This window comes from Pelobates fuscus, chromosome 8 (genome assembly GCF_036172605.1).
Source record: "Pelobates fuscus isolate aPelFus1 chromosome 8, aPelFus1.pri, whole genome shotgun sequence".
In the NCBI taxonomy this organism is placed as follows: Eukaryota; Metazoa; Chordata; class Amphibia; order Anura; family Pelobatidae; genus Pelobates; species Pelobates fuscus.
The window spans coordinates 150,514,073-150,539,435 of NC_086324.1; the positions used below are offsets into that span (position 1 = coordinate 150,514,073).

At 43.8% G+C, this 25,363-nt stretch overlaps 1 protein-coding gene across 1 annotated transcript in view; it reads right to left on the bottom strand.

Moving 5' to 3' along the window:
- The window catches only part of MAD1L1 (mitotic arrest deficient 1 like 1), a 784,552-nt gene that overhangs the window by 563,675 nt on the left and 195,514 nt on the right, over window positions 1–25,363 (bottom strand). The gene's annotated exons all lie outside the window — the stretch shown is intronic.

Sequence of the window (25,363 nt, forward strand, 5' to 3'; positions counted from 1 at the left end):
AGGGTGACTTAGACATAAGAAACATCACATGAGGTCTCAGAAATACACGTTCCATAACTCCCAACAGCAAACCCAGTCTTACACAGTTCAAGCCAAAGGTGGAGCAACTCTAGGGAAAATGGAGGCCAACAGTTACTAAAATAGCTACCAGAAGGAAGGGCAGAGTTTATATGGCCCCAGTGTGATCTACTCTAAAAAAAAAATCTAAACTTAGTGATCTCACTAATGTAATTGAAAAGATTGTCCAACCTTCTCTTTACAATATTATTGTATGTATTACGATCATTTGCTATACTTTTGTATTTGAAGAAAGAAAAAAAAATCTAAACTCTTCTTGCATATGATTAACAAACAGAAAAGGCTTTATTGTATAATACATTCCTAAGTAACACATCCTAAATAAACAAGTTAGGGAAAGGTATTTCCAGACCCAACGTACAGACCCACACATGTTTTTTTTTTCTAACTTTTTTTATCTTTATATTTACCGTAGGTATCTCTGAATTCTAAACTGACAGAAACCGAACTCCTATGCTCTGTTTCACCTTGTTAGAACACCAATGTTCGGACTTTGCTTTTTATTTGACCGATTATCAATGTACCCTGAATATTTTACACTCAAGCAATGTCCAACCCATATGATGACAGTAATATGATTCTAGATTAGGCTTGGCCAGAATTTTAATATGCACATTAATGATAGCGTGAGAAAGACACACAAAGGGTCTGGGGGAGAAACATACACACAAAGGGGCTGAGAGAAGTAAGACACACACACAAAGGGGCCAGGGGAGTATGATACACATTAAGAGAAAGATGGGGAGAAGGTAAACTGAAAGACATGTTAAAAGAGAGGATAACAAACAAAAATGGTTGCTCTGCATACAACAGACCTAATAATGCAGCAATTTATCCACATGGCAGGGGAACTTTGAGAGAACCCTGTAAATATAAAGCATACAAATGTATCCCATAATAATTGAAATATATTACCTTAAATGTTATCTTTCTTGTGGAAATATGTGAATATTAAAGGGTTAACTCCCTAACTTCTGCTTTTAAAAGTGGTTCGTGGGGGTATTGGTCGGGAAACACTGCACATCCAGAGTTATTGGCACTTGTGCGCATGGGGAAAGTTACACTTATTTTTTATTTATATTTTTTAACTCCCCTATTTTCCCTCCCTCTGCATGTGCCATGAGCTGGTAAAATGGTTTAGAGAAGCGTTTGATCGGACCTCAGTACAGCTCCCGTGATGCTGAATTACGGTAAGTAGACCTTAGAGGAGTGGGGGCCGACATATAGAATAATACCAACAGGGCATTTGTCATGGTTCTCATCGTGACATCCAGACGGCCAGACGTGGTTGTCCCAGAAGTGCCCAACAGGGAATCTGAACCTGCGTCCTTCATGTCCTGGGTCTGCTATACTGCCTCTAAGCCACAGCAGATTCTGTTCTTCTGAATATGTTCTATTTTTGTTATTCCTGGCTTTGTCTGCAGCACTAGGGGGCTGGACTCCATCTGTGGCTGATACCTGTGCTTCACCTGAGGCAGATAATCAACCGGGTATTTAAATACGGCCTTGCCCTGGGAACCTGGTCAATTCTTTGATTCTGGTGATCGTGAGTTGTTCCTGTTTTGTCTCCGGATACTTGTTCTCCAGACTGACCCCGGCTCCTGACTTTGGCTTCCCTCCTTGTTGATCCTGATCTCTGGCATCCTCTGACTTTGGCTTATCCTCGACGATCCTTCTGCTTGTGTCCTTGTCTGTACTGCGAATTGGAGCACCTTTCATGCCCTGCCTCCGTGCACAGATTCACAGTCCTGGTGGTTTCTAACCTCATCACCTTTGACTGTATAGATCTGCAAGGGTGAGCACAAATCTCTGCTTACCAGACTCCCACCTCAGGTAAGACCCTGACAGCATTATTCTAATAACCACAAAAAAGGTTTGGAGAAACCCTTTAAGTAGCTTACATTGCTTAACAGACGTCTGCCACAAATAGTGTGAACGAGAACAAAACATTTAGATGGGTATAGAAATATAAACTGTACAATGAGCTGGAGAAGTATACTTTACTGTACAATCTAGAGCCCCACCACCTCACCAGCCGCCACTGACTTTTAAATCAAATAATCTGAAGTAATATGAATACATTTCTTATGTGCGTAAGTAATAGATTATATTTCTTGCAATAATTAAAGGGGTAGAACAAAGCTGAGAAAATAAAGATTAAAAAAATAATTGAGAAATATAAAAATAATTCTCTATCCTTACTCACTTCTTTGGGCTACGCACAGAGGAGTTTTACTATGCCAATTATTCCTCATGCAGAAAACATTCTGCTCTTTCAGTCTATCAGCAGGGTAGAAATCTTAAGTTTAATATTTAAAAAGAACATGAAGTACATGGAGCACAAAATATTACGGTCAAATTACAAAAAAAATTACAGAGCAAAACAGAACAGCAGAAATACTACCATTTAAAAGGACTTTTCGTTTAAGAGTACAGAATAGAATGGGGGAGAGGGGAGAGAATTATATTCAAAAGTAATAACGGTTATTTTGGTAATTAAGCGATTGTCGCTGCTGAAAACATTCTACACCAAACCATTCTGAATCCCCAAAAATGTAATTTTTAATGCGCAGAGTGTTGAATATAAGTTGTAAGTTATACTTAGAGAGTGGGGTTCCTGTATGTTTCAGGGAGAATCAGATAGTTTCTGTACGTATCAGACAGAATGAGTAAGTTTCTGTACATGTCAGAATCCCTGAATCTGAGGGTGTTCTGTATGTGTTAGATGCAGGGGTTCTCAACCCAGTCCTCAAGGACCCCCTACCAGTCCAGGATTTAGGGATTACCCAGTTGTGTCTAAAGTGTTTGTTCCCCCCCACCCTAAAAACACATTAGACACAGCAGGGTAATCCCTAAATCCTGGACAGTTCGAGGGTCATTGAGGATTGGGTTGAGAGCCCCTGTGTTAGAGAGTGTGGCTATTTGTAAGAGAGTGTGGATCCTGTGTGTCAGAGAGTGTGGATCCTGTGTGTGTCAGAGAGTGTGGATCCTGTGTGTGTCAGAGAGTGTGGATCCTGTGTGTGTCAGAGAGTGTGGATCCTGTATGTGTCAGAGTGTGGATCCTGTATGTGTCAGAGTGTGTGGATCCTGTATGTGTCAGAGTGTGTGGATCCTGTGTGTCAGAGAGTGTGGATCCTGTGTGTGTCAGAGAGTGTGGATCCTGTGTGTGTCAGAGAGTGTGGATCCTGTGTGTGTCAGAGAGTGTGGATCCTGTGTGTGTCAGAGAGTGTGGATCCTGTGTGTGTCAGAGAGTGTGGATCCTGTGTGTGTCAGAGTGTGGATCCTGTGTGTGTCAGAGAGTGTGGATCCTGTGTGTGTCAGAGAGTGTGGATCCTGTATGTGTCATAGAGTGTGGATCATGTGTGTGTCAGAGAGTGTGGATCCTGTATGTGTCAGAGTGTGTGGATCCTGTATGTGTCAGAGTGTGTGGATCCTGTATGTGTCAGAGTGTGTGGATCCTGTATGTGTCAGAGTGTGTGGATCCTGTATGTGTCAGAGAGTGTGGATCCTGTGTGTGTCAGAGAGTGTGGATCCTGTGTGTGTCAGAGAGTGTGGATCCTGTGTGTGTCAGAGAGTGTGGATCCTGTGTGTGTCAGAGAGTGTGGATCCTGTATGTGTCAGAGTGTGTGGATCCTGTATGTGTCAGAGTGTGTGGATCCTGTGTGTGTCAGAGAGTGTGGATCCTGTGTGTGTCATAGAGTGTGGATCATGTGTGTGTCAGAGAGTGTGGATCCTGTATGTGTCAGAGTGTGTGGATCCTGTATGTGTCAGAGAGTGTGGATCATGTGTGTGTCAGAGTGTGGATCCTGTGTGTGTCAGAGAGTGTGGATCCTGTGTGTGTCAGAGAGTGTGGATCCTGTGTGTGTCAGAGAGTGTGGATCATGTGTGTGTCAGAGAGTGTGGATCATGTTTGTGTCAGAGAGTGTGGATCCTGTGTGTGTCAGAGAGTGTGGATCCTGTGTGTGTCAGAGAGTGTGGATCCTGTATGTGTCAGAGAGTGTGGATCCTGTGTGTGTCGAGGATGTGGGGTTCCTGTATGTGTCAGAGAGTGGGGTTCCTGTATGTGTCAGAGTATAACTATCTGTATGAGTCAATGAGAGCCCGAGTGATGCTGTATGTGTCAGTGATAACTAACTTACAGGGACAGATAAGAACTTGTATGTGAGAGAACGTAGGCACGCATTGACGTTCAACCTTGTATGGCCTGTTAAAGACTGCAGATATATTGCTTTTGTCATGGGAGAGGTTGTACGTAGACCACTATCCATACATATACAAAGAATCGTCAACTAGACACCAACTAGAACTTTTCATTCAAACTATCTAGCATGTGTTAGACAAGTGGAAGTTCTATAAGTGGAAAGCAGCAACAATTTGATCGTGTGATAATGGCTGTGTTGTTGGCCGAAACTTTCACTTGTGGGACTTCGTAAAGGAACATTGAAACTTGTATTTCCATGGCCTATACTGGCATTTGGGCAAGGCTGGCTTTCCTTGTACCCTCTGTGGTAGGTGCTATCTGGATTTAACCTTGATTGTTTTCATGATCACCAATTCTAGTTTAACTGAAAACCACCTCCATTTGTTGATTGATTTTGCATTTAGGGTTCCATCATTGTTTACCCCAAAACAGACTGCTGCCCAGCACCAATTTGTGATACACTTATTCTTCATGGATTCCTAATCTAGTCATCATCCAACTCTTAATCCATCTAAGGTCTATGCTGGCACTCCTTATATTTAAAGGGGGCAGCTAAAAAAAAATAAAAAAATTTGGCTTTTGGTTTTCTCCGAATTCACCACAGAAATAAATGCCCATAACTCTTTCTTTTACAAGAACACACAACACTCACATCATTTTAGATCTGGAAAGTAAACTTTTATTTTGTCTACAGAAAATGAAATGCCCCAGGGGAACTATCCACCAGATCAGGATTCAGCAAAAAGAAATACAGAGAGCAAGAAAATGTGGGGGGAGTAGACAGATGGCTCGCTTAAATCAAAATATGCAATGAAATGATGAAAGCCTGTGTGCTTCTACAAAGATACAATAGAATGCAAATAGCATCATTATTTGACTAATGATGCAAGCGCTTTATACCGAAAGCAGTCCAGGTTCAAAATAATAGAGATGAGAAATATCATTGCAAAAAATGTTTAGAGAGTTCTATCAGGATCAAGAAAATTGGCACTTGCAATCATTGTGACAACAAAATGTTAAAAGAAAGTACAAACAAAAGAAAGGTATGCAAAAACCCATAACATAACCAATAAAAGAGGAGCATTTAATATACAGAAAACAATTACAAGTGAACGGAGCAGATGGGACAGTCTCTACAGTATAACACTACAACATAGAAGGTCCAGTCCAATGCACTTAATATCCTTAAATCCCTGTGATACACATACCGGTCAGAGTCCATATATGGGCTCCATCAAAAGTCAATCCTTCAAATGATTGTTTATGCAATAGCGATATATTCAACTGAACTTATCGTGTCTGTATGTCTCTGTAGGATTATTTCTGTGTTTGCATGGCAGTGTACCTGTATGACTGACTATGTGCCTGAAAAACTGTGCCTGTGGCTTGGGAGAAAAGACACACAAAGGGATTTGAAGGGGAGGGAAACAAAATGGACTGAGGGGAAAAAGAGCCACACAGAGAGACTGTGGTAGAGAAGGAGACACCGAAAGGGGCTGGGGTACGAAAGAGACACCGAAAGGGGCTGGGGTACGAAAGAGACACCGAAAGGGGCTGGGGTACGAAAGAGACACCGAAAGGGGCTGGGGTACGAAAGAGACACCGAAAGGGGCTGGGGTACGAAAGAGACACCGAAAGGGGCTGGGGTACGAAAGAGACACCGAAAGGGGCTGGGGTACGAAAGAGACACCGAAAGGGGCTGGGGTACGAAAGAGACACCGAAAGGGGCTGGGGTACGAAAGAGACACCGAAAGGGGCTGGGGTACGAAAGAGACACCGAAAGGGGCTGGGGTACGAAAGAGACACCGAAAGGGGCTGGGGTACGAAAGAGACACCGAAAGGGGCTGGGGTACGAAAGAGACACCGAAAGGGGCTGGGGTACGAAAGAGACACCGAAAGGGGCTGGGGTACGAAAGAGACACCGAAAGGGGCTGGGGTACGAAAGAGACACCGAAAGGGGCTGGGGTACGAAAGAGACACCGAAAGGGGCTGGGGTACGAAAGAGACACCGAAAGGGGCTGGGGTACGAAAGAGACACCGAAAGGGGCTGGGGTACGAAAGAGACACCGAAAGGGGCTGGGGTACGAAAGAGACACCGAAAGGGGCTGGGGTACGAAAGAGACACCGAAAGGGGCTGGGGTACGAAAGAGACACCGAAAGGGGCTGGGGTACGAAAGAGACACCGAAAGGGGCTGGGGTACGAAAGAGACACCGAAAGGGGCTGGGGTACGAAAGAGACACCGAAAGGGGCTGGGGTACGAAAGAGACACCGAAAGGGGCTGGGGTACGAAAGAGACACCGAAAGGGGCTGGGGTACGAAAGAGACACCGAAAGGGGCTGGGGTACGAAAGAGACACCGAAAGGGGCTGGGGTACGAAAGAGACACCGAAAGGGGCTGGGGTACGAAAGAGACACCGAAAGGGGCTGGGGTACGAAAGAGACACCGAAAGGGGCTGGGGTACGAAAGAGACACCGAAAGGGGCTGGGGTACGAAAGAGACACCGAAAGGGGCTGGGGTACGAAAGAGACACCGAAAGGGGCTGGGGTACGAAAGAGACACCGAAAGGGGCTGGGGTAAGAAAGACACCGAAAGAGGCTGGGGTAAGAAAGACACCGAAAGGGGCTGGGGTAAGAACGAGACACCGAAAGGGGCTGAGGTAAGAATGAGACACACGAAGGGTTTGGGGGGGGACGCAAGACACAAAGGGGTTGTAAGGCATGTTAAAAAGTGGAATAAAATACACTAGAGCCCAAAAGGGGCAAGAAATTCAAAAGGGGGGGGGGGTTACAACAAGACACACAGGTGAAGATGCATTTTTTAAAGGGGGGTGGGGGGCGGCAAAATGCACCTTCGCCTGTGTAGCTAAAAATCCTTGCACTGGCCCTGCCTACTCTGTGTGATTAAAGTTCAATTTACAGAGCAGAAGATTAAAAATTTCTAGAGTAAGTTACCATCTGGTTGAAAGTGAAACCATGTGTTGACCTCCTAGGAGACAACAGCTCCAGACAACAGCTGATTATGCTTGAAAAGCGTTGGTATCAATTCTATAACAGTTCACATGACACCACTCCATGCATGACAGAGCAACATTGGGTGTATACCTGAAGCTCAAAAGGTATGTCAATCGATGGTTCATCAGTTGACTATACACAGTAGCTAAACTCAAAGAGGTTTCTATAGTCCAACCTGCCAGAAAAGGTCCTCTTAGAGAAACCAACCCACACTGAAGTAATAAGGGCTTAACGTCTGTAGGTCACCAATAAATAACACTGTTGCACACTCACAGCAGGGTAAAGCTAACAACAAAGTTGGACTTCAGCTTGATAAAGGCTTTGTAGCTTGGTTTGGTAAAGAAGACAAGTCCTCGCTGTGAAAAAACCCCATTAAAATTCACTGCAATGCCATTACAGACAATTTCTAATCCATCAATTCAAATCACAAAGAAATCAAAAACCGCATTCATTTCCTAAAACAGCAGTCATTCGTCATTAGTTGTTTTGTTGTGCAGGTCAACGAAAATTTTTGTCTCCCTCGAAGTAGCAGACATTAAGAAAAAAAAGAACCCCCTAAAGCAGTGTACCTTAGCAGTCAAACCAGAAGACTTTTCTAAGTAAGTCTTAAAGAGTTCCAGTGGAGGTAGTTAAGACTAATTATTGGACAACATACATTTTGCCATGAAAAAAAAAATTAAATAGGTTATGTGCGTGGAAAGGATGCTTTCCAAATACAAATTGTTGTTGGCAGGAGGGAAGCCTTTGAATACACAAATAAGGTCTAAATGGATGTAGAATAAATGGACAGGATTTCCAACCGAGACTAAGTATTGCATTCTCACTGAAAGAGTAGGGGTTTTTTTTCGTAACATTTTTCTTCTGAGCACAGCAGTCATACTGTACCGTTAAAGAGACACATTTATATTACTGATGTCACTTCAACAGCAATAGAACACCATCAATAATATCTGGCAAAGAAAAGAATATTCTGTATATTTGACCCAAAGCCAAATTGTGTGCTAAAGAAGGAGTGCTGATAAATCACAGTTCCCCTATGGCTTATTGTTTTTAACATTTCATACCTTGATTAGTAAATGATTATACAGTCAGGAATAGCATGTATTTAGGCAAAATGTCAGATCGATTTCGGGGAAAGGACAATTAGAGGTCTGGGAGATGGGTACTATGATGGGAATACAGAATGTAAACGAATGAGATAGCAGAAGGTGAGTGGGTTGAGAGATGATAGATCGTAGAGCGATTGACATGAATTTTGCAGTAAAGGGGGCATACCTCCCAAAAGTCCCAGATCAAGGGAAAAGTCCCAGATCAAGGGATAAGTCTGCCAAAAAAAAAGGCAGCATGTCAAAAAAAAGATGTCCGTTATGTAAATCCACTCTAGGGCATTTCTGTAGATCTCCCACAAAGATCAACACCAGAGTGTCATTGATCGAACGAGAAGAGAAAAAAGTTTGTCCACAGACCCGCTGGTAAAAATATTAGTAAGCCTGATAGATCATTCCATAATAATTGTGAAGGAAGGCAATAAACACAAACTGGCTATAAAATATTAAATGACCATGCTCTGACTGGGTGGCTGACAAAGCAGCTCCTTCGCCTGACACGTTTTCGCCATGATAAAATTCACCCTTCTCAGAAGCTACGGACAGAGCAGGATCCCCTTCCTGTTTCACATTAGTTTGAACTTAATGAGAGCGAACGAAAGAGGTAAATTAATGTGGATACAATCTTGGAAAACCCTATACCGATCTAAAGCCTGTAGCACTTCAAGTGCACATTCTAAAGACGAAGCTGCAAATTGAAATTCCCAAAACACAGACATGATCGTGGACTTAAAGACACACAAAAAAAAAAAAAACATTTGGCATAATTGGGATTAAAGCTAAGAAATGATCAATGCACTTGCAGGCAGTGCGAGTCATGTTCCTCTAAAATAGGTATTAAATACTAATGTTAGAAGGCTGTATGCTCGTCTAGAATAGCAAGATCTGCCGATATGAACCTTGGATGTAGAATTAAAGAGCCGTTTACATTAGCACATGTTAGATGCCAGGGGAAATATGCTATTAGACAAGGTTCACACCAGTAAAGAAAGGAATAATTTGAATTCATAAAGGTTGAGATCAGGAAAATTTGCATTACATTAAAGTACAATAGTCTTACCATTACTGCATATCTCCCAAATTTCAAGAGGACATAGACCAATAAAGGACAAACAGGGACACTTTAATTTTGGGGGTCAGAATAGGGGTGTGGACAGGGACAGGGCGGTTCTGAGAAATTGTAGGTGATTTAATAATAATTTATGGAATTAAAAAGTAATTTAGATCATGTATTTAATTTATCATAATCACAGAGTGATTTCTGAACACATTTATTGTAGTTTAAAAACACATTGCTTTGAGCATGATTGCTGAGGAGCTTGGTTATACACTCAGACGCTCCAACAATATGGAACTGCTAGAAAAAAGGGACAGAGTGATTTTGGCAAAAAATAAGAACTGTCCATCCTAAATAGGGAGAGGTATGTTACTCCATGGAGCTGCAACAAGTTCCAGAAACTCAATGGATGGAGGTTGAATCGTTATACTTGGGTATGGGTAATTTATGCAAGGCTTTGCAACATATGGTCGTTTTCATGTGTGGGAAACAGAGTCACGAATGTTTACTAACAGACAAAGGTTGATTAATGAAGACTCCTACTGCATCTTCGAGATGATGAAAAGGCTTATCAGAGTAAGAATGAAGACACACATCTGCAAATTCTCACAACTCTGCAAACCTAGCCACAGCATTGAGATGTGCAATGAGCGTGCTATGCCTGTGTTGTCCTGTCACAGGCAATCAACTCTTCCATTCCTCTAAGCTGCTTTATCCTATCTACCTCATCTTTGAAACTAGGGGGTCCATAAGAGTTAAAGAGAAAACTGCTTTGATTTTGCTGAATGGGTTTTGCCAAGTTAAAACGTTTGGTGGGAGATGCCAACAACCCAAATTAATAACATCTCAACCTAAACATTCCGTATCAACACTATCTGCAGTTAACCTGCACAGAACATGAGTGTCCATACTCAGCCCAGAATCAATGGCAATCAGTCCCACAATGCTATGTTCTCAGGACCAAAATTACAGAAGCTGCTGCTGGAGGTGCAGGTATTTAAACACCAAGGGGACCAGAGTGCAGCTACCATCCAGGATGAGTATATGGCAATGCTAGATAGCCTATATTTCTGCAAGCACAACGTGTAGATATAATTCTTTCATTAAAACTGATTTTATTCTGTAATCAAGGAAAGAGTCCCACTAAACATAAAAAGAAGGGAAAGAGCAGAATTTTTTTTATTTTTTTTTTTTTTTAAAAGGTTTGGGGAGATTATTAACAATACTTTAAATTGTGGTAATGTGCAATTACCGGTATGCTACAGTAGAAAAACAGGAATTAAAAATCTCCAACTGGTCTCAAACTGGTTATTTTTCTCCCAAAATAAGCAATTTTAGCCAAGATTTTGGAAGTCGGCTCTCATGACTCTACAGTGAGCTGTTAGGAAGTAGACTTTGAAGGAAAAACAGAGAACAGGGTTTGTTTGATCACACCACTTATATCTTCTGTTACATGTTTGCATCTACCTAGTAGACATGTGCAATTCGTTTCGGTCCGAATATTAATTTGGACGAATTTCGGGCAATTCAGACATTCGGGTACTTCCGAATGTCCGAATTACTTAAGTTCCGAAGTGCTGAAGAGCCGAAGATGCCGAATTTCCGAAGTGTCGAAGTTCCGAAGTCCCTTTTTAGGATTTAGGGCCCCCACCCACTGCTCAGGGGTGGTGGCCAGGGGGAAGGACATTAGCCCCGCCTTTATTAGTATTTAGGGCCCCCACCCACCGCTCAGGGGTGGGGGCCCGGGGGAGGACAATAGGTCCCCCCCATCGTTTTACTTTAGGGCCCACACCCGGCTGCTCACTGTTTACTAGACATGCCCCTACTCGCGGTATAGCGAGTAGGGGCAAAATTTACTAATACTAAGTCATTTTTACTTAGTATTAGTAAATTTGTCTGAAAGACCAATTTAGGTCTTTCAGCCTTTTGGTAGATAACCCCCTAATACCGTGGGAATTAGGGAGTTATCTACTAAGCGGCTGCACTACAAGTGCCGAAGTCCCGAAATATAGAAGTGCCGAAGTGCCGAAGATGCCGAAGTGCCGAAGTTCCGAAGATGCCGAAGTTCCGAAGATGCCGAAGTTCCGAAGATGCCGAAGTTCCGAAGATGCCGAAGTTCCGAAGATGCCGAATTCCCGAATTGCGAAAATTCCGAATTTCGGAATGCCGAACCGAAAATTTTCCCCATGCACATGCCTACTACCTAGTATATCCCATCCACCCCCCACTCCTAATCTAATCTGCTGAAAAGTTAATAATGGAATAAAATGTTACAATCAAATCGGAACGGATTGAGATGCCTTTCTGTTTTCCATTTTTAATATGGCCCAGTTTGGTCTGTTGGTTTATGTAGGAATAGCACCTGCAATTTTTCTTAATTTCTAAGAACAAGACTGTGTTGTAACTGGTTATTTTGGTAGAGCTCAATTTACGATTATTAGCAAATGATTTAACAAAAACGGTACACAGATAGTGTTTGTATCGCAATTCTGGTAATTACATGCCCATGCTCAATGTGCCCTTTAACTGGCAGAAAAACAAGTCCATTTGCGTTGTGTGTTTGTCTTCAGTGTTTACATAAATATCCAGTCCAATCATTTCTGCCCTTTTTTGGCAACAGCACAAAGGGGATCTTAAAATGCAAACTGCTAATTCTATTCTCGAATAAATGCTGTTATGGTGACAAGTCAAGCAGAAATATCCCATTTCCAGCAACTCATTTGAGCTTTATTTTACATTAGTTCACCATGGAGTTTTGTTTTTTTAAATCTGCCCAGTGAGATAAGACGCAAATCCTACTTGGGTAAAGTTTATTAAAAATTTAAATTTGATCAAGAGTAAAAAGGCCTTCATTACATACATTAAAAAACCAAAAATTGAAGGGATAAGAAAAAAGACCTCTAGATTAATGTCTATCAATACTGTCTGATGAAAAACCATGGTCAGATTATACATTCTGTATCCTATTGCTCAAAAAGAAATATTCAAAACTGTATAAATAAAAGTTACAAAGTTAAAATTAAAATGTTACTCCAAGCACCATAGCCACAACAACAATGGTGATGTTCCGCTAAGACATACATAGTAACTGTACATTTTATACAGTAAGAGATTTTATAACCAGTAGATTATATACTAGGTCATTTAAAGTGTTAAACCATTAAGTGTCCAGATTGTCAAACGATTGTCAATTTATCTTCGAAAAGAGTATACCAAACTCCGTAATGAGAGATCCAACAATAAAAAGTGCAAAAAAAAAAAATGTAAAAAAAATTGAAAGACAGCAGCAATATAGTATAGGGGTAAATACAGTGATACAGACTTCTAGAGAACCCACCAATTAGGCATCAATTACCGTATATACTCGAGTATAAGCCGAGTTTTTCAGCCCATTTTTTGGGCTGAAAAACCCCAACTCGGCTTATACTCGAGTCAGAGTCTGTATTATGGCAATTTGCATTGCCATAATACAGACCGGGGGAGAGGGGGGCTGGCAGAGCTGTACTTACCTTTCCTGCAGCTCCTGTCAGCTCTCTCCTCCTCCGCGCCGTCCGTTCAGCACCTCGGTCAGCTCCCAGTGTAAGTCTCGCGAGAGCCGCGGCCCTCGCGAGACTTACAGTGTAAGCTGACAGAAGAGCAGAACGGACGGCGCAGAGGAGGAGAGAGCTGACAGGAGCTGCAGGACAGGTAAGTACAGCTCTGCCAGCCCCCCTCTCCCCCCCACTGAACTGCCACTGGACCACCAGGAAAGGAGAGCCCCCCTCCCTGCCATATATCAAGCAGGGAGGGGGGACGAAAAAAAAAATATAAATAAAATAAGAAAAAAAAAATTAATAATAAAAAAAGGGGTATAAGGACCACTATGGGAGGGGGGGGGTATAAGGACCACTATGGGAGGGGGGGGTGGGTTAAGGACCACTATGGGAGGGAGGGGGGTATAAGGACCGCTATGGGAGGGAGGGGGGGTATAAGGACCACTATGGGAGGGAGGGGGGGGGTAAGGACCACTATGGGAGGGAGGGGGGGGGTAAGGACCACTATGGGAGGGAGGGGGGGGGTAAGGACCACTATGGGAGGGAGGGGGGGATAAGGACCACTATGGGAGGGAGGGGGCGTATAAGGACCACTATGGGAGGGAGGGGGGTATAAGGACCACTATGGGAGGGAGGGGGGTATAAGGACCACTATGGGAGGGAGGGGGGGTATAAGGACCACTATGGGAGGGAGGGGGGGATAAGGACCACTATGGGAGGGAGGGGGGTATAAGGACCACTATGGGAGGGAGGGGGGATAAGGACCACTATGGGAGGGAGGGGGGATAAGGACCACTATGGGAGGAGGGGGGGGGATAAGGACCACTATTGGAGGGAGGGGGGTATAAGGACCACTATGGGAGGGAGGGGGGTATAAGGACCACTATGGGAGGGAGAGGGGGTATAAGGACCATTATGGGAGGGAGGGGGGGGTATATGGACCACTATGGGAGGGATGGGGGGGTATATGGACCACTATGGGAGGGATGGGGGGGGATAAGGAACACTATGGGAGGGAGAAGGGGGATAAGGACCACTATGAGAGGGAGGGGGTGGGATAAGGACCACTATGGGAGGGGAGGGGGAAGTAAGGACCACTAGGGGAGGGGAGGGTAAGGACCACTAGGGGAGGGGTGAGTCAGGACCACTGGGGGGGGGAGTGAAGGAAGACAGGGGTGGGGAGGTAAGGACCACTGAGGGAGGAGGAGGGGAAGTCAGGACATATGGGGGGGGAGGGGGCGGCAAATTTTTTTTTGCCTACGGCGGCAAATATCCTTGCACCGGCCCTGCACACACTGCATTCACACACTGCATTCATGCACACACACACACTGCATTCATGCACACACACACTGCACTCATACACACACTGCATTTATACACACACGCTGCACTCATACACACACACATACGCACACACTGCATTCATTATACACACACTGTAAATAAATATTCAATTAATATATTTTTTTAGGATCTAATTTTATTTAGAAATGTACCAGTAGCTGCTGCATTTCCCACCCTAGTCTTATACTCGAGTATAAGTTTTCCCAGTTTTTTGGGATAAAATTAGGGGCCTCGGCTTATATTCGGGTCGGCTTATACTCGAGTATATACGGTACATAAATGTGATGTAGGGAAGCAGTGCCTTCAGTAATGTACTCAAATCCAATTGAGTATAGGGTGATATGAAATGATGAGAAGACAAAACGAAATCTAGTGCAGTATTTCATTGCTGGTGATATTAGATGAAAAGAAAGAAATACACTAACAATTTTCAAGAGCTTAAAATCAGCTCCAGATGTATTTGCTTGGACAGTATGATCCCCGTCTATGGATATGCTGGTATAGGTCTGTTAGGCCTGTCAGCGGTGGGCAGCAGATACCAGTTGCTGGGGATGTTTTCTTTCAGTACGTTTTATTTCTGCTGCAAAGGTACATCAGCAGAGAAATAAAAAAAACGAAAACAGTGCTCTCTATATGGATAAATAGTAAATAAAAAGGATAAAAGGAGGTATACTCACAAAAGGAGAGCAAAGTGAAGTGTTGCTCAATCCTATAAAGCTTAGGTGGTATCTTCCCCACCTAGGAAATTGAGGTATGGGACCCTCCAGGTAAAATATTCTGAGATACAATCAGGAAGGCCCAAATAAAGTAAAAACTAGTTTTATTAGTAAACAAAATAATAAAATCAGTAAAATAATGTAAAAAAACAACACTAACACATTTTGCCCACTACTAGGCTTTCTCAATGTTACACGGATAAGGACCTATCCTTTTTAAGTAGCCAAAAAAATAATATATCATCACCAGAACAACAGGAGCTTCCTACATCAAGGACTTCAAGATATAACCACACATGGCAACTTTCACTTTGAGAAAAGCTTAGAGATGTCCAAAACAACCAGTCCACTGCTGTTAGGGAATGGCACAGGGAAATCAGAGGGGGCTTGGTAGCCTAAATTTAAGAACTGGCAGCCACGCTCGATAAAGAATTATTTTCAACAGGCTTCTTGTCCATAGCTGAGCATAGGCAAACCGTAGTCTCTCAAGATTCTGTTCTGTACATTGTGCAAGCAGTTTTGCTAACAAATGTATAGATGAGGAGAAAAACCTATTTAAAAATAGGTTTTCTCAAGGCTGTCAGTCAATGCCAAGACATTGACTGACAAGGGAGAGCAGAAAAGACCTCCCCACAGGAGGTCCATCTACTCTCCACCCATAGCAACAACAGCACATGGGCTAGGAAATATATGTCCTTTCATTCTGATGCCATTGTACCTACATCACCAACAAGATTCGCCCTGCTAGGAGATGCGTCCTAAGAATGGCAAATTAAAGAAGAGTCCAGGTGGAACGGAGGAGGTGCAGAGGACGTGCAGAGGACGGCCCGGGGCGGGTGTTACACGAAACGAAAACTGAGAAAATCAATATATTTTACATTGATTACACCAAGCGATTTCAGGTAAGTGAAAGTTTGCATGATAGGTTCACTTTAAAGAGTTTTATTTTTTTCTCTCTTAGAATTTGGCTTCAATATTACAAGTAGACTGTAAGCTCACTACAACTCACTATTAAATGAAAAAAACTCAACAGGCTTATAATGAATACTCAAAAAAACATGAAACAAGATACCCATGCAACCCATGTAGTAATAAATGGAAATGTTTAGGGTTTTGCACATGACTCTAAATATGTAATAAAAATGAATATGTCATATAATTATGAATATACAGTAAGCCAGACAGAGGACAGCAATATAGTAGTACTACTGTGATGTAATTCCAGTAAAATACAAGTTTAGCAGGCTAAGATTGCCACAAGGCATATGTATGTATATGTGTTTGTAGTATCAGCTAGTTAATTATACGTAGCTAAGATACTGTTATCACTGTACTGACCAGGTGCAGGAATGTAAGAACTGGAATTACGCGTCCCTCTCCTTTGTATCAGATGAGCCACGTGGTTAGACCGGATGGATGAGTTTAGACTCTATTTAGTAAATAGGTTAAGGGTATGTGTGGGTGTAGTTAATTGTGGGAGGAGCTACAGTGCTATATAAGGAATGTACTCTATGTATTCAGTACTCAGACTTTGCTGTATTTTGGTGACGCTAGTCCCTCTGAGTCCCGATCGGTGATCCAATAAAGAATCTCTTCCTTCCTGAAGAAACCTGTGTCCATCTCTCTGTGCTTGGCTTCCGTCAGTTTCTCCGGTATCATTTGGTGCATTGGCCGGGAAGCTCATCGTTCAACGGTAGCTGAGAGGCAGAGGCGTGAGACGGTCTATCTTTGCCCACGTTCTCTACGGCTGCACCCCTGAACTTCTGCGTGGACCTCCCTTCGTCTCGGCGCCACTGGTCTGTTGTCCAGGAGATCATCGGCCTCTACGTGAGAAGTGCTGGGGTGTCCCCGTCGATGAGTGTGAACTCAGGTTCAGGAACGAGGAGGTAAGACAACTGCTGTTTTAGACGGCAGGACCCACTAGGGGTATACCGATTGTGCGGTAGGCCCAAAGGGGTTTTGAATCTGTGTATCTGCCCCCTCTGTCGGAGGGAAGGAGCGAAGGCGCACCGCTCGATCGAACGCTCTTTAGTCAGACCGTTTGATTTGGTTAGTCAGGCGGGGTCCTGGTGTAAGATAGCCCTAGCCGGACACCGGTGTCTTGTCTAGACTAGCGTTCTAGGGTGTATATTACGTTCGCTAGGTCGGAGGGACCGGGAGACTAAGCGGCGCCTGTGTAAATTCGGTTCGCTAGTTCTCATCCTATCTGGGCTAAGTGGGAAGGCGTGTAAATTTGGAACCCACTAGACTTTTGATAGTGCGACTAAGAGGCGCCTGTGTAAATTCGGTTCTCTAGCTCGCTATATATGTGGTGATTGGGCAGTGTGGCTAACCAAAACGGGTGTATATAGTTTTAGGTAGTCCATTCAAGGTACTGGCCAATAGTTTAGTTGGGAATTGTAAATGTGTTAACGATTGTTTTAGTAAAGTGTATATCTTGTTAGATAGCGCGAGCTCAGCCGTCTAGCGAGAGTGTTAATAGTGTGTTGCTGTATTATAGTGCACGGTACCATAACCCTGTATATTTACTGACATTATATAATAAGTACTAATCATTGTCGTCCATTGCATGTTTAACACCATAACCACTAATAATTGTATTGTGACCTTAACTTGTGCTTTGACCTATGCTAACCGTACTGTAACCGCTATTTGTAAAAGACGATGTTACTGGGGTGTGTTATAGACGGGTAATTCGTATATAGAGAATTATAGCGTGGGTGACTGTATAGTTACGCCAAAGGGCATAATATTGATTATATAGTGACTGGTGTAACAGCTGTGTGTGTACGGGAATTCCCTGAGTGTTTATTGTTATTGTGTACGTTTCACTTGGTAACCGTACCACGTGGTGCTGTTGCCAGAGGAAACGGGTGTGACTGTTGAATAGTACGCGTGTATAGTATTCGTTGTCGACGACGTTCCATTGTTAAGTATGGGTGCGTCGCAGTCAACGATTCCGGATCCCTTAGGATGTATGGTTAAGAATTTTAAAAAGGGATTCAAAGTTTGTGATTTTGGGGTTAAGATGTCCCCTGTACGTTTGGTCACTTTGTGCACTAGGGAGTGGCCTACTTTGGTTGCGGCATGGCCGCCACGTGGCAGTTTGGATCCAACTCTGGTACAGCGCTTACACGTGGCTGTATCGGGTAGGCCTGAACTTTACGGCCAGTTTCCTTATATTGACTGTTGGAGACAGGCCGTAAATGACTCGCCAAAATGGCTCCAGACATGCCACGAGGAGCAGTGTCGCCTCATGGTAGCTAGGACTTGCTCGTCCACTAGGACTGGTGTTAGGCCCATTTTGGACACGCCCCCTGAGTCCGAGATCCCTTTGCCGCCCCCTTACTTTCCGTTAAGAAGAAGTGACGCAAACGCAGGAAGTCCTGCACCCCTCCCCTCATTACCCTCATCCACTTCCGCTTCCTCCTCCAGTACAGGATCCACCCCCCCTCGTACTAAATCTCCCCTTCCGGAACCAGAATCCACCCCCATTAGAAACGAATATCCTGATTTGGCGCCACTTCAGACTTCCGGTCAAGCTTCATCTAGCTCGGCTCGAAGTGTTTTATTTACGACCTTTTCCCAAAACCGACCTCCCACATCCCCATACCCTATCTCTCCCCGACCGGAACCCATGACTGACGCCTCTCTACGTAGCCCCATCCAAACCCGACAGTTGACTGGTGCCCAACAATTAAAGCACTATCAGATGCCTCTTCGTCTGAATCCCGGGTCAGCTTATATCGATGCCGCAGGTCAAATGGCACACGCTGACCCAGTCTTCGTATATGTCCCATTTACCACAACCGATCTTTTAAACTGGAAGACCCATAATTCCTCGTATACTGAGAAACCACAAGCTATGACTGATCTGTTCACCTCAATAGTACAGACGCATAATCCGACATGGGCTGATTGCCAGCAGTTACTAATGACTTTATTTAACAATGAGGAAAGGACAAGAATAAATCAAGCAGCCATTAAAGCATTAGAGGATAGAGCCCGTGCTTTGAACCAAGCCAATCCAGCAGCATGGGCCGCGACACACTATCCCAACACCGATCCCGATTGGAACGTAAATGGTGCTGATATGGTTCAACTCAGAGCCTATAGAGACGCTATAATTGCTGGCATGAAAGCCGGAGGAAAGAAAGCTATTAATATGTCAAAGACAGTTGAGGTGATCCAGAAAAGCGATGAAGCGCCCAGTGTCTTTTATGACCGATTATTGGAGGCATACCGCTTGTATACCCCCTTTAATCCGGAAGACGCAGACAATTCCCGAATGGTTAACTCCGCCTTTGTCAGCCAAGCTTACGGAGATATTAAGCGCAAGCTACAAAAGTTAGAAGGGTTTGCAGGTATGTCAATCTCCCAACTAATGGAGGTAGCTAATAAGGTCTATATGAATAGGGAAACAGAAAGCAAGAAAGAGGAGGAGCGCAAGATGCGTAAAAAGGCTGATATGCTAGCGGTAGCGATCGCAGGCGTAGATAAACGGGGCCCAGATAGAGGCAATAATAGATGGAGTAGGGAGCCTTTGAGTAGGGATCAATGCGCGTATTGCAAGGAAGAAGGGCATTGGAGGAACGAATGTCCGCAAAGAGAGCAGTACGAGAGAGACCAACCCAGGGCAGGCTACGGAAACTTTAGAGGTAGAGCGAGAGGTAGAGGAGGCCCCGGAGGGAGTAATGGTTATAGAGGGAGTAATGGGAACAGAGGAAGTGTTAGGGAAGACAGGTATATTCCAGCAGCGCAAAGGTCCCGCGATAGAGAAGGTAGGGACTTTGTAGGATTGGCTGACACTGTCATGGAGGACTATTGATACCGACCGGGCTCCATCCCCCTTGGTCGAGCGGAGCCTATGGTCGATGTATCAATAGGGGGGAAAAGGAGTGCGTTCATGATCGACACTGGTGCTGAACATTCAGTGGTGACTAATCTAGTTGCTCCTCCATCTGGAAGGACTATTACTGTGATAGGAGCAACTGGAAGAAGTGCTGAAAAACCGGTTCTTAAAAGTCGACTCTGTACATTGGGAGGCCACGTAGTAAAACACCAATTCCTTTATATGCCTGAATGTCCAGTCCAATTGCTGGGACGTGATATGCTATCAAAATTACAAGCGCAGATTACGTTCCTACCAAATGGAACAACATCCTTAAAGTTTAATGGACCTTCAGGTATTATGACTTTATCCGTACCAAAGGAAGAAGAGTGGCGACTTTATACAGTGTTGACTAGCCAAAACCCTAGGAGTGATGAGACATTGTTTAACATACCAGGAGTTTGGGCAGAGAACAACCCACCAGGACTGGCCCGCAATATTCCACCAATAAAAATTGAACTGAAACATGGGGTTTATCCAGTGAGCCTAAGACAATATCACATTCCGCAGAAGGCTAAGAAGAACATCCAATCCTATCTGGATAAGTTCATACGGTATGGTATCCTAAAATTCTGTACTTCCCCCTGGAACACCCCATTGCTGCCTGTTCAAAAGCCCGGTACAGATGAGTATCGACCTGTACAGGACTTAAGAGCAGTCAATGATGCGGTTGTTAGCATACATCCAGTTGTACCCAATCCATATAACCTGCTTGCTTTAATTCCGGGCGGGGCTACTTACTTCACAGTCTTAGATCTCAAAGATGCCTTCTTTTGCCTCCGAATTGCCGCAGAAAGCCAATGTATTTTCGCTTTCCAATGGGAGAACGCTGTAACGGGCTCAAAACGCCAAATGACTTGGACAAGACTGCCCCAAGGGTTTAAAAATTCACCTACCCTATTTGGTTCAGCTCTAAGTCAAGATCTACTGGATTTCGAGTCTATCCCAGGAGAATGTGTATTGTTACAATATGTAGATGACTTGTTGATAGCAGCAGTTACAAAAGAAAAATGTCAGCAAGCAACGCACGATCTACTACATATTCTCTGGAAGGCAGGATACAAGGTGTCCAGGAAGAAGGCTCAGTTGTGTTTGCCAACTGTCAAGTATCTGGGATTCCATATCTCTGAAGGTCAAAGGATTATGGGGCCAGAGAGAAAAGAAGCTGTCTGCCAAATACCAATACCCAAGAATAGAAGACAAGTGCGAGAATTCTTGGGGGCAGCAGGCTTCTGTAGGATATGGATTCCCAGCTATGCGATACTGGCAAAACCTCTGTACGCAGCTATCAAAGGTACAGAGCACGACCCCTTCCTATGGACCCAAGAACAGCAAACGGCATTTGAAGATGTGAAGAAGGCTTTGATGAGTGCCCCAGCATTAGGTCTACCTGATCACACACGACCATTCTACTTATATGTACACGAGCAAAGAAGAATGGCTGTGGGAGTATTGACACAGTACTTGGGATCATGGCAAAGACCTGTTGCCTACATGTCTAAGCAACTGGATGCAGTGGCCAGCGGACTTCCACCTTGTCTAAGAGCCGTAGCTGCAGCCGCCCTGCTAGTAGCTGAAGCCGATAAACTCACTCTGGGTCAAGAACTTTATGTACGAGTCCCACATGCAGTACAGACGTTGTTGGATTACAAAGGAAATCATTGGTTTAGTAATAGCCGTATGACCAAGTATCAAGCAATGTTGTGTGAAAACCCAAGAGTGCATTTAGAGACTGTAAACACCTTAAATCCAGCTACCCTTTTGCCACAACCTACTGAAAGTCAACATGATTGTTTGGAAGTAATGGATGAAGTATTCTCAAGGAGACCAGATCTTCGTGATTTTCCCATCCAGAACCCCGATGTTCAATATTACACCGACGGCAGTAGTTATGTGAAAGAAGGGATCCGCTATGCAGGATATGCAGTGACAACAATAGACAAGGTGATAGAAGCTCGGCCACTGGCGAAAGGAACATCAGCACAAAAGGCAGAATTAATAGCACTAACACGAGCGTTACAATTGGCTGAAGGTTTAAGAGTAAATATCTATACGGACTCTAAGTATGCGTTTTTAACCACTCATGCCCACGGAGCTTTGTATAAAGAAAGAGGACTACTGAATTCAGAAGGCAAAGAAATCAAGTACGCAGCTGAAATCCTACAACTATTGGAAGCAGTGTGGGAGCCGAAAGAAGTCGGTATCATACATTGTCGAGCGCATCTGAGAGGAGATGGTGATGTAACCAAGGGAAATCGGATGGCAGATAGTGCAGCTAAGCGTGCTGCTGAATCAGGAAGACAGGAGTATGTAGGGCATATAGCTGCTCTTATACCAACTCCACTGTCCCAATGGACTCCAGTTTATACAGCTCAAGAAGAGGAGTGGTTAAAGACTGAACCGGGAAAGTATCTGGAGAACAAGTGGTATCAGCTAGAAGATGGAAGAATAGTTATACCAGCATCGCTAGCGGTAGAAATTGTCCAAAATTATCATAACGGGACACATTCTGGGAGAGACAGTACTGAAGAATCTCTTAGAAAACATTTCTACATACCAAGATTGTCCAACTTGACTCAGGCCATTGTACGTAGATGTGTAACGTGTGCTAAAAATAATGCAAGACAAGGACCAGTAAAGCCACCAGGAGTCCAGTTTATGGGGGGACTCCCCATGTCCGATCTACAAATAGACTTTACAGTGATGCCTAAATCGGGTGGACATCGTTACCTGCTGGTAATTGTGTGCACCTATTCAGGCTGGGTAGAAGCATGTCCTACTCGTACAGAGAAAGCAGGAGAAGTTGTGAGATTCCTGCTACGAGAAATAATACCCCGATATGGACTACCCTGTTCTATAGGATCGGACAATGGTCCAGCTTTTGTTCACCAGTGCCTACAACAACTGACTCATATGCTTGGTATAAAGTGGAGGCTTCATACTGCATATAGACCCCAGAGTTCTGGTAAGGTAGAGAGAATGAATAGAACTATAAAGAACCAGTTGGCTAAAATGTGTCAGGAAACCCAACTTAAGTGGAACGTTCTCTTACCCATAGCTTTATTGCGAATCCGCAGTACCCCTACCAGAAGGATGGGCCTCTCTCCTTTTGAAATCATGTATGGGCGACCACCTCCCGTACTTGGTAACTTAAGGGGGGACTTGAGTCAGTTGGGAGAAGGAATTACTCGGCAGCAGGTTGTAGAGTTGGGTAAGACTATGGAGGAGGTACAGAAATGGGTACAAGATAGATTACCTGTGAATATTTATCCCCCTGTTCATAGTTACCATCCAGGAGACCAAGTGTGGATTAAAGAGTGGAATACTGTACCGTTAGGGCCCAAGTGGAGAGGTCCTTATGTTGTTCTTTTGTCTACCCCTACAGCGATAAAAGTAGCCGAAGTAACTCCGTGGATACATCACTCCAGGGTTAAACCAGCAGCAGTCGATTCTTGGCAAATTACAGCAGATCCAGAGAATCCCTGCAAGATCCGGTTGAAACGCACTACTCAGTCGGAGTAACGAGGAATTATTGTGGATTACAAATTTTATTGTTACAGGTGTGAGTGAGAAGGCCATAATAAAGCCTGTCCGCTTACCAACACATAGTGTATAAGCCAGGAAAGTCTCGAAGGGACACCTGTGAAGACGAGCAGAACTCCATTCCCTGCAGCCCTCACATCCTGGAAGCTGAGGTTCCATCGCACGGACGAAGACTGAGGATGACGGCGAAAGATGTGCTTTTGATTGTGTTTATTTACATGTGTTTTTATATTCAGGAAGGTAGAGGTACCGACACTCCTAGCTGTGAGGTATGCATTAAGACTACGAGAACAGGTAACCATATTTCCCAAACCCTAATCTGGCATTCACAATACGAGTGTAAAGGAGATGTATCGAGATGTAGATACTTAAATATAGATTATAGTGTGTGCCATTTAGGAGTAGGAGAACCTAAGTGCTTCAGTCCGGAGTATCAGCCTCGTACAATTTGGTTGACTCTCAGGAATGGAGATCCTCAGGGGACCCTAATTAATAAAACGGTGTTAGAATCCGTACATTCTTCGGGTGTTCTGCTATTTGATGCGTGTAAAGCGATATCGAGTGGTAGAAAGCCGTGGAATGTATGTGGGGATCTTAGATGGGAGAGGACGTATGGGTCTAACGATAAATATATTTGTCCCAGTAGCAAAAATAAATATGTGAGTCCTAGATGCCCAAATAAAGACTATAACTTTTGTCCATATTGGTCTTGTGTGGGGTGGGCAACTTGGGGACAGACAGTAGACAAAGACATGATAGTGACTAAGTTGCCGACTAGCCCTTATTGTAAGTCTATGGAATGCAATCCAGTCCATATTCTTATAAATAACCCCGACAAGTTCTTAGATAAATATGGTAATTTATTTGGGTTTCAGATATACGGGACGGGTTTAGATCCTGGGACATTATTGTTTATAGGAATAGAGACTGATACGGTATCCTCCCAGACTCATCAAGTATACCATTCCTTTTATGAAGAGATGAGTATAGATAATAAGATCCCCCATAATGCTAAAAACCTGTTCATCGATTTAGCTGAAAGTATTGCCGGTAGTCTTAATGTTACCAACTGCTATGTGTGTGGAGGTACTAACATGGGAGACCAATGGCCTTGGGAAGCAAAGGAGGTAATGTCCGGTTCTGAGGCAGTTGACCAACTAATATCTACACAAGCCGATTATCATTTGAGTGTTAGAGGTAAATCTGAGTGGAGATTAAAGACCTCCATCATAGGTTATGTTTGCATAGCAAGGAAAGGAATAATGTATAATACTTCTGTAGGAGAATTAACTTGTCTAGGGCAAAAAGCTTATGATGATGATACTAAAAATACAACTTGGTGGTCGGCTTCAAATGTCTCAGAACCATCTAACCCGTTTGCTAGATATGCCAGTTTAAAGGATGTGTGGTTTGATTTATCCATCACATCTACCTGGAGAGCCCCAGCAAATTTGTACTGGATCTGTGGTAAGAAAGCCTATTCGGAGCTGCCACAGGACTGGGAAGGGGCATGTGTGTTGGGTATGCTCAAACCATCCTTCTTCTTGTTACCGATTGAAACAGGTGAGACTTTAGGTGTTAAAGTGTATGATGTGAATCATAGGAAGAAAAGGGGACCCATAGAGATAGGCACCTGGGAAGATAATGAATGGCCTCCCCAGCGTATCATAGATTATTATGGGCCAGCCACGTGGGCAGAAGATGGTACCTTTGGTTATAGAACCCCAATTTATATGCTCAACCGTATTATAAGATTACAGGCGGTGGTTGAGATTATTACTAATGAGACCTCACAAGCACTCAATCTTCTAGCGAAGCATAATACCAGGATGAGGACAGCAGTGTACCAAAATAGATTAGCCTTGGATTACCTTTTGGC